The sequence below is a fragment of the Triticum dicoccoides genome, chromosome 5A (genome assembly GCF_002162155.2).
Source record: "Triticum dicoccoides isolate Atlit2015 ecotype Zavitan chromosome 5A, WEW_v2.0, whole genome shotgun sequence".
Lineage (NCBI taxonomy): Eukaryota > Viridiplantae > Streptophyta > Magnoliopsida > Poales > Poaceae > Triticum > Triticum dicoccoides.
In genome coordinates, this window is record NC_041388.1 from 555470178 (window position 1) to 555477663 (window position 7486).

Below are 7486 nucleotides of genomic sequence, written 5' to 3' on the forward strand. Positions count from 1 at the left end.
CCCCAGTACGCCGCCGACAACCACACGGCATGGGCAGCGTATTTCGAGCGCCGCCAGCAGCAGCGCTTGGCATCCACCAACGGCGCGCTGGTGGTCGGCGGCCGGCAGAACAGCGAGGGGCGCCACCTCTGGTGGGGCGTCCCCGGCCGCACACTCGAGAGCGTGCTCACGTACCTTGAGGGCGGCAACGACCCGCCGTTGGCGTACCCCCCGGCGAGGGTGGCCGCCCCGGCGCAGCACCGACGCGCCGGGCCATGGGCGCCAAGGAGGTTCGGGTCCTCCTCCTCCTCTTCCTCCTCCCGATCCTCATCGCACTCCTCCGGCACTCCGGCCCTGCTCGGCGTCAAGGCCGAGCCCGTGGCGGAGACGCCGCTCGGCCGGCGCACTCGCAGTGCCGGCATCGTCATCAACGAGGGCGGCCGGCGCGCCCCCTCCTCGTCGGCTCCTCCGCGCTTCGTCAAGCCAAAGACGGAGTCGGGGCTGCCGCCAGTGAAGACGGAGCCGGGGCTGGCGCCGGTGAAGACGGAGCCGGGACTGGCGCCGGTGAAGGCGGAGTTCGACGGCGACGACGCGGCCCTAGAATAGGCGCGCCAGGACTCCATTGCGATGGAGAAGGCGCGCCGGGAGAAGGAGAAGGAGCGCCAGTGCGCCGCCCTACGCCGCTTCGAGGAGCGCCGACGCGGCCGCGAGGAAGGCGGGGTCGTCGTCTTATGCGACAGCGACGATGACGATGACGCGCCGTCGCCAGTCCGCCAGGCAGGGGTCCAGCAGGGGCGCCCGCGTCAAGGAGGAGAAGGCCGACGACGACGATGGCGGCGACGGCGGCGACGACTTCAGCCCCTTTCTTTTTTTAGATTAGGTTAATGTAATGTTTGGCCGAATTTCGCCGAAATTTGCCATGTTTGGCCGAAATTTAACTAGTTTTTATCATAACTTCGCCGAACGGTTCTTCTTTTTTTTAATACGCGCCTGGGGGCGGCCCTGGGGACCGACTCGCCCCCAGGGCCATTTTTTGCGCCAGCTCACCCCTAGACGGCGCTTTTAGACGCCCCCTGGGGGGCCAACGGCTGGAGATGCCCTAACCTCCTCCTCGTTGTTAACGTCCCAAAACCTGCTCCAAAAATACTCCGGGTATTGACTTTTGAGGGGCTGCATTCTAAGAGCATCTCCAGTCGTTTGGCCCCATGCACTTAAAATAACGTCGCTTGAGGCCGAACCTGTGATAATCACGACGTGGGGACGATCGGTTCCCAGCCACCGCCCTTAGATCGGCCCTAGACGCCCTTTTTTGAAACATGAAATCGGCCAAAACACGACTCAATTTCACCCAAACTAGACGATTTCATTGATATTTTACAAAAAACTTAAAAACACAAATGAAAACACAAACTAAAAACGACTGTGCCTAGCCATCGCCGCCGCCCGTCTTCAACATGCCGATGAGCCTGTAGAATCGGGTGTAGTTGCCACCGTCGCCGTCGTGCTGGGTCCCGCCATCGTCCCTGCTGCACCCCTAACCAGTGCCGCTGATGTGCGGGGGGTTGGACGGCCCGGGCACATCCTCGTCGTCGCTGTCGAGGATGACCATGCCGCCCTCCTCGCGTCTGCGGCGCCGAGCTTTGATTTCCTCGAAGGTCCGGCGCTGGCGCTCCATCTGCTCGTGGACGTAGTCCTCCTATGCCAACTTGAGGGCGGTCTCGTCAGCGGCGGCCATGTCCAGGTGCTCCTTCTTCACGGGGAGCAAACCCGGCTCGGTCTTCGGGCGGACGAGGCGGTAGGAACGAGGAGAGGGGCGGCGCCCTCGTTGATGACGAGAGCGCCGCCGCGGGTGCTGCACCCAAGTGGCGTATCCTGCGGCTCCGGCTTGACGGGGCGAAGCGACGGCGAGCCGGTGGGCGTGGGCGGCACCGGGACCCCACCGGTGCTGAGCCTCCAGGTACCCGGCACCCACATGCCCGGGGGGCGCCAGGTACTCCCCCTCGTAGAGGAGGCGTGCCTCATCCTCGCACAGATGGCGGCGGTCAAAGTCGTTCACTGCTGCGCCGTCACCTGGAAAGCGCTCGGTCGTTGCCTTCGGCGGGGGAGGGAGTGGGAGGGAGAGGCATCGGCGGCGAGAGGTACAGAGAAGGCGTCAGTGGTGAGAGCTTTGTGCGTTCGCCGGTGAGGGAGGACGACTTTTATAGCCACAAATGGGTGGTGGGAGAGCTGTCGTCGTGTGCCACGTGGCGGGAGCGGGCGAGACGCGCGTCGCCGCGCCTTCACTGCGCCGTCCGTGAGGCATCAATGGAAGGTTGATCGGCGCAGCAGCGCGACAGCCTTGGCATTGATTCCCGCGAGAACCAAGGCAATTAGGACGACGAAGGCGGCGAGTCGCTAACTCAGTGGACCTATTCCTTTTCGCGCCCAAAACGTTTCCCCCGGCGCCCCCGGGGGCCTCCAGCGCGCCAGGTTCGGCCTGGGTCCACCGGCGCTAAAATCAGCCCTAACCAGCGAAAACTGGGCTTCTAGGGGCACGACTCAACCGAAATTCGGCGTGAGCGATGAAAAAGGCCTTGGGGGCATGTTCGGGGCGCGGCTGGAGATGCTCTAATCCAACCCAAAAATATCCCAAAATGAAAATTCGAATTGCATTTCTCCCACATTGTGCATCCATATGAAATATTCAACTTGGTCGGTCACATAAACTTTATAATCAGTTTTACTGTTTTGTTTTAAGAAAAATTACCAACTTCTTAAATTTCGAGCTAATCACATAGCTCAGACAAAAGATCTCCTAAACAGTGCTATGATTAAGCATAGCACTGACATGAACAGTGAAGCTAGCTTAGCTTAAACTTCTCGGCCACCCCTAGGCCTCGTCCTCGGGGTGGGAGGAGATGATGACGACGTCATCATCATGGGGTCATTCTCCTCTGTACTCGTGCTTGTCCTTCTCATGAGGTCGTAGTTGTTGGCTATCGTAAGCCTCCTCCTCCGCTAGCGTCCTCGCATCCGCCATCTCCTCACAGCTAGGGTAAACGAAGGCCAAGCTCGTCGGTGCGGCGGATCCACAACATTGTCACTAGGTGCATCGTGAGTTGCCACCTCCACCACGGGAGATGAGTTGATACCATCATAGGGCTCCTCATTGCGGTCTTCGACGGTGATTGAGCTGGGTATGGTTAACGAGCAGCGTCTTATGAAACATATCTATAAAATATATTTTGGACCTGTAGAAAGGAGTATCTTTGATGCTAACTTTTAGTTTAATCATGTCATTGGCATGATATAAACAACATTATTGTGGATGAACTTTCTCTCGAAGAAATTAAAGTCCTCTTTTTGTGTGGATCCCGGCCCTGATGGATTCCAATCGAGTTCTATCAACGTTTTGGCGACATAGTTGAACATCCTTTGAAGAAATGTTTGATTTTTGTCAAGGAAACCTTAATGTTAATAGATTAAATTATGGAACCATTCCTCTTATCCCAAAACTACCTGGTGCTAATAAGATCCTTTAGTTTAGCCCTATATGTTCCCGCAAAAAAAGTTTAGCCCTATATGTTTCCTCATTTCTGGTTCCAGGCTACTTACGAAATATGTTAATAATAGAATGAATGTTTGTGCTGAGGAGATCATCGATCTATCATGGACTACTTTTCATGATAGGTGGAAATATCATGGATGGCATTCTCACCTTGCATGAAGTTGTACATCGTGTGTCTATTGATAAACAATCTGGAGTGTTTTTTTATATAAGTTGACTTTGAGAAAGCATATGAATATATAGTGGGCTTTCCTTTGTAAATTATGAAGCTTAAAGAGCTCTCTGATCCACATATTGACTTGATGGTTTGTGTTAGAGCATCTCCAATAGAAGATACAAATTTGGAGATGTAAAAATTTACATCTTCAAAAAGTGCCTTTTTGCATCTTTAAAAAAGTGCCAACTCCAATAGACGATGCAAAACGGAGATGTAAAACAGCTACTCCAACAGAAGATGCAAACAAGGCATGAGAGTAGCTAAACCAGTGCGGAGGCGATTTTTCCCTCAAGTCAGGGTTCTTCTTTCTCCCGGAGGCGATTTTTCGCCGCCGTCGAGATCTTTTGCTCCCCTGCTGTCGATCGACTCCATCCGACTGGCTCGGAGCGACTTCGGGGCGATCCTGGATCGCCGCCCGCTCTTGGCCAGTTGCTGGGGTGCGAGAGTCTAGGGTTCCACCACCCGAAATCCGATCTATATCTCTTTCGGGTTAGTGATATCGATGAATTCACCGGAGGCCTCTGGGTCTGGTGAAGTGGATGATATGCAGCAGATGATGGCTGAATTAGGACTGCAAGAGGAGGACCTGGATGACGTGGTGTTTGACGAGGAAGAAGCGCCGCCGGAGGCGGTCAGGTGGATAGCTCTGGCAAGGGTGAACACAACAAAAACCTACATTCAAACTTGGTTCTACAGGAATATGGGAGATGTGTGGGACATAGCTCAAGAAGTCAAATTCAAGCCGCTTGAGAACAATCTATACAGCGTCCAATTCTCCTGTTTAGGGGATTGGGAGAGAGTTATGAATGATGGGCCTTGGAATTTTAGAGGCGTTGCAGTGATCTTGGCTCCGTATGATGGCATCACAAAGCCCTCAACAATTAAGCTTGATACTCTGAATATCTGGGTACAGATACATGATGTACCAAATTTATATGCTCATCTGGTGAAGCCGCTTGCTGCCAAGGTGGGTGAGGTTCTATTTGCTGAGTCAAACTTGCATGACTTTGTAGGGAACTTCTATCGAGTGTGGGTGGAAATTGATGTCAACAAGCCTCTGAAGAACGCAGTGTCGATGATCTGTAATGGGAAATGACATATTTATAGAGTGAAATATGAGAAACTACCTGATTAGTGTGCGGTCTGTGGAATGTTGGGGCATCTGTATAAAGAGCATGGTTCAAGAATACCCCCACCCCCCTCGGCGCTTATCTTCAAAGAGCTATGGGCCTCCTGGTTCATGCGTACGGGATGGGGGTCAGGCGATGAACGTGGCCGCAGAGGGGGCCGTCGGGCGGCCGATCAAACGCAGGCAGGGGAGGTAATGAAACTCCGCATGGCGAGCACCACAGAGGTAACCAAAATGATCAGGTTGTGCAGGAGGCGACATAACTTGGCAACGTAGATATGCTGGATCATAACAGAAAGCGCCCGGACAGACATGACACCTTGGCTTTGGCTAACTCCAGAAAAGGGATCAATGCACATCGATTCCTGCCATCGGCAGGTGAAAACTCGGCGATGGTGCCATTTGGAGTACCGCTTGTGAGCCCTTCCCCAAAGAGGAACCCGAAGAAAGCCAAGACCGAGACAGACGATTCAACAGAAAACAAGATGGCAACAATGGTGGGCTCCTTTGAGGGGCGCCGCCAAGCCCAATGAATGTTTTATGCTGGAACTGCCGTGGCGCGGGCAAGCCCGCGGCAGTTTGTGAACTTCGCGAATTCGCGAGGAAGTTTGCCCCCTTCGTGCTCTGCATTGTAGAAACTCAAATAAGTGGTGCACGTGTGGAAGCTTTAGCGGGTACTTTGGGATATGAGAAATCTTATGCAATAAACAGTCAAGGTAGAAGCGAAGGGATTGGTATGTTATGGAATAACAGTAGCAATATCAAAATCTTGGGTAACTCTTGTTACCATATTGACGCAAAGGTGCAGGAAGAAGGACATGATCCTTGGCGAATCACATGCGTCTACGGAGAAGCTCAAGCTCACCTCAGGGATCAGACTTGGGATGTGATGAAGGGTATATCAACTATGAGCACCCTGCCATGGCTTTGCCTGGGTGATTTCAATGAAGTCTTACGTCCACTAGTAGAAAACAGGGCTTTGGTTGGGGCCTGGCCAGCCCATTAGTCCCGGTTCAGTCACGAATCGGGACCCATGGGGGGCATACGTCCCGGTTCGTGCGCCTAGGGGGCCAGCCGAGCCTCGGGAGGCATTTGTCCCGGTTAGTGTGGACCCATTTGCCCCGGTTCTAGGCACAAACCGGGACCAATGGTCCTCGCTCCTGGCCCATAGTCATTGGTCCCGGTTCCTGCCTAGAACCAGGACAAAAGGGGGGCCTTTAGTCCTGGTTTTAGCCACGAACCGGGACCAATGAGGTGGCTATATATACCCCATCTCCGTGGCAGAGCACTCCACAGTGCTTTGTTTTTTTCTGGCCGGCGAGGGGAGAGCTTTGTGGTGCTCTAGCTCACCTCCTATGCACATGAGGTGTTTGTTGAAATGCCCGAGCCACACTAGTTAAGCTTTCTCCTCTCAAAGCTCGACCTCCAAGCTCCATTTTTCCCGAGATTTGTCTAGGTTTAGCGGTCTGTCACGTCCCGTCCCCGTCTTCTCCGCCATCGATCGCCCGCGCCAATCTCGTCGCCGGCACCATCATGGTGAGCCTCTTGTTCTTATCTTTTTTCTGAAAGAAAAAATTCTTACTTTAGATAGATACTTGTCTAATTTTCTTACTTTTATTATTGCTTGTTATTATATAGTGCGATGGTCTTGGTATCCGCTCCCATCGGCCCTCGTCCTGGCTATGATTCGGATGTGGTATATATTATCTTTTATAACTATTTGGTTCATTTATTGTTTATGACAATTATGCCGAACGATGTGACATAGATTTTATTTATCTAGGAGGTATGTGAACCGAAAATTCCAACCGACCCTATTGTCGAGAGGTTAAATTTAGTTGAATAAGAAAACAATTACTTGAAGGAAAAAATAAAAAAAATTGAGGAGGAGAAGATGATATTGGAGTTGCATGTTGAGGATGTCGTCGATGATCACAAGATCAAGATGGATGCAATGCGGTTGAAGATTAGAAAGATTAGAAAATATGCCATTCATACTGAGGCTTGGTATCATTATGTCGTTGGATCAATTGTTACCTTGGTTGTGATTATGATCGCATTTGTTGTTGCATTGAAAGGTTTACATAGTTTCAATGTATGGTTTAATTAGATGCTCTGGAGAGCTATATGTTGTTCAATGAGAACTATGTATGTACTTTGGTTTTAATGTGATGATGAACTTCTATTAATTTGGTCACTTATCTATCCATGTGAATCTGTAATGGTTTTTGACACACATAATTATATATAATGCACGCAGATGAACCAACAATGGATGTACGGTGACAGACACACGTCCAAGTACATTAAGGGCCTGCATAATTTTCTCAAAGTGGCTGAGGCAAACAAGCAGAATGGTTTTATGTGTTGTCCATGCCCTATATGTGGGAATACAAAGTCTTACTCTGACCGGAAAATCCTTCACACCCACCTGCTTTATAAGGGTTTCATGCCACACTATAATGTTTGGACCAAGCACGGAGAATTAGGAGTTATGATGGAAGACAACGAAGAAGAAGAGGACGATGACAACTATGTGCCCCTGAATACGGTGATGCTACAACGGGGGAAGCTGCTGAAGATCAAGAGGAACCAAACGATGTGCCCGATGATG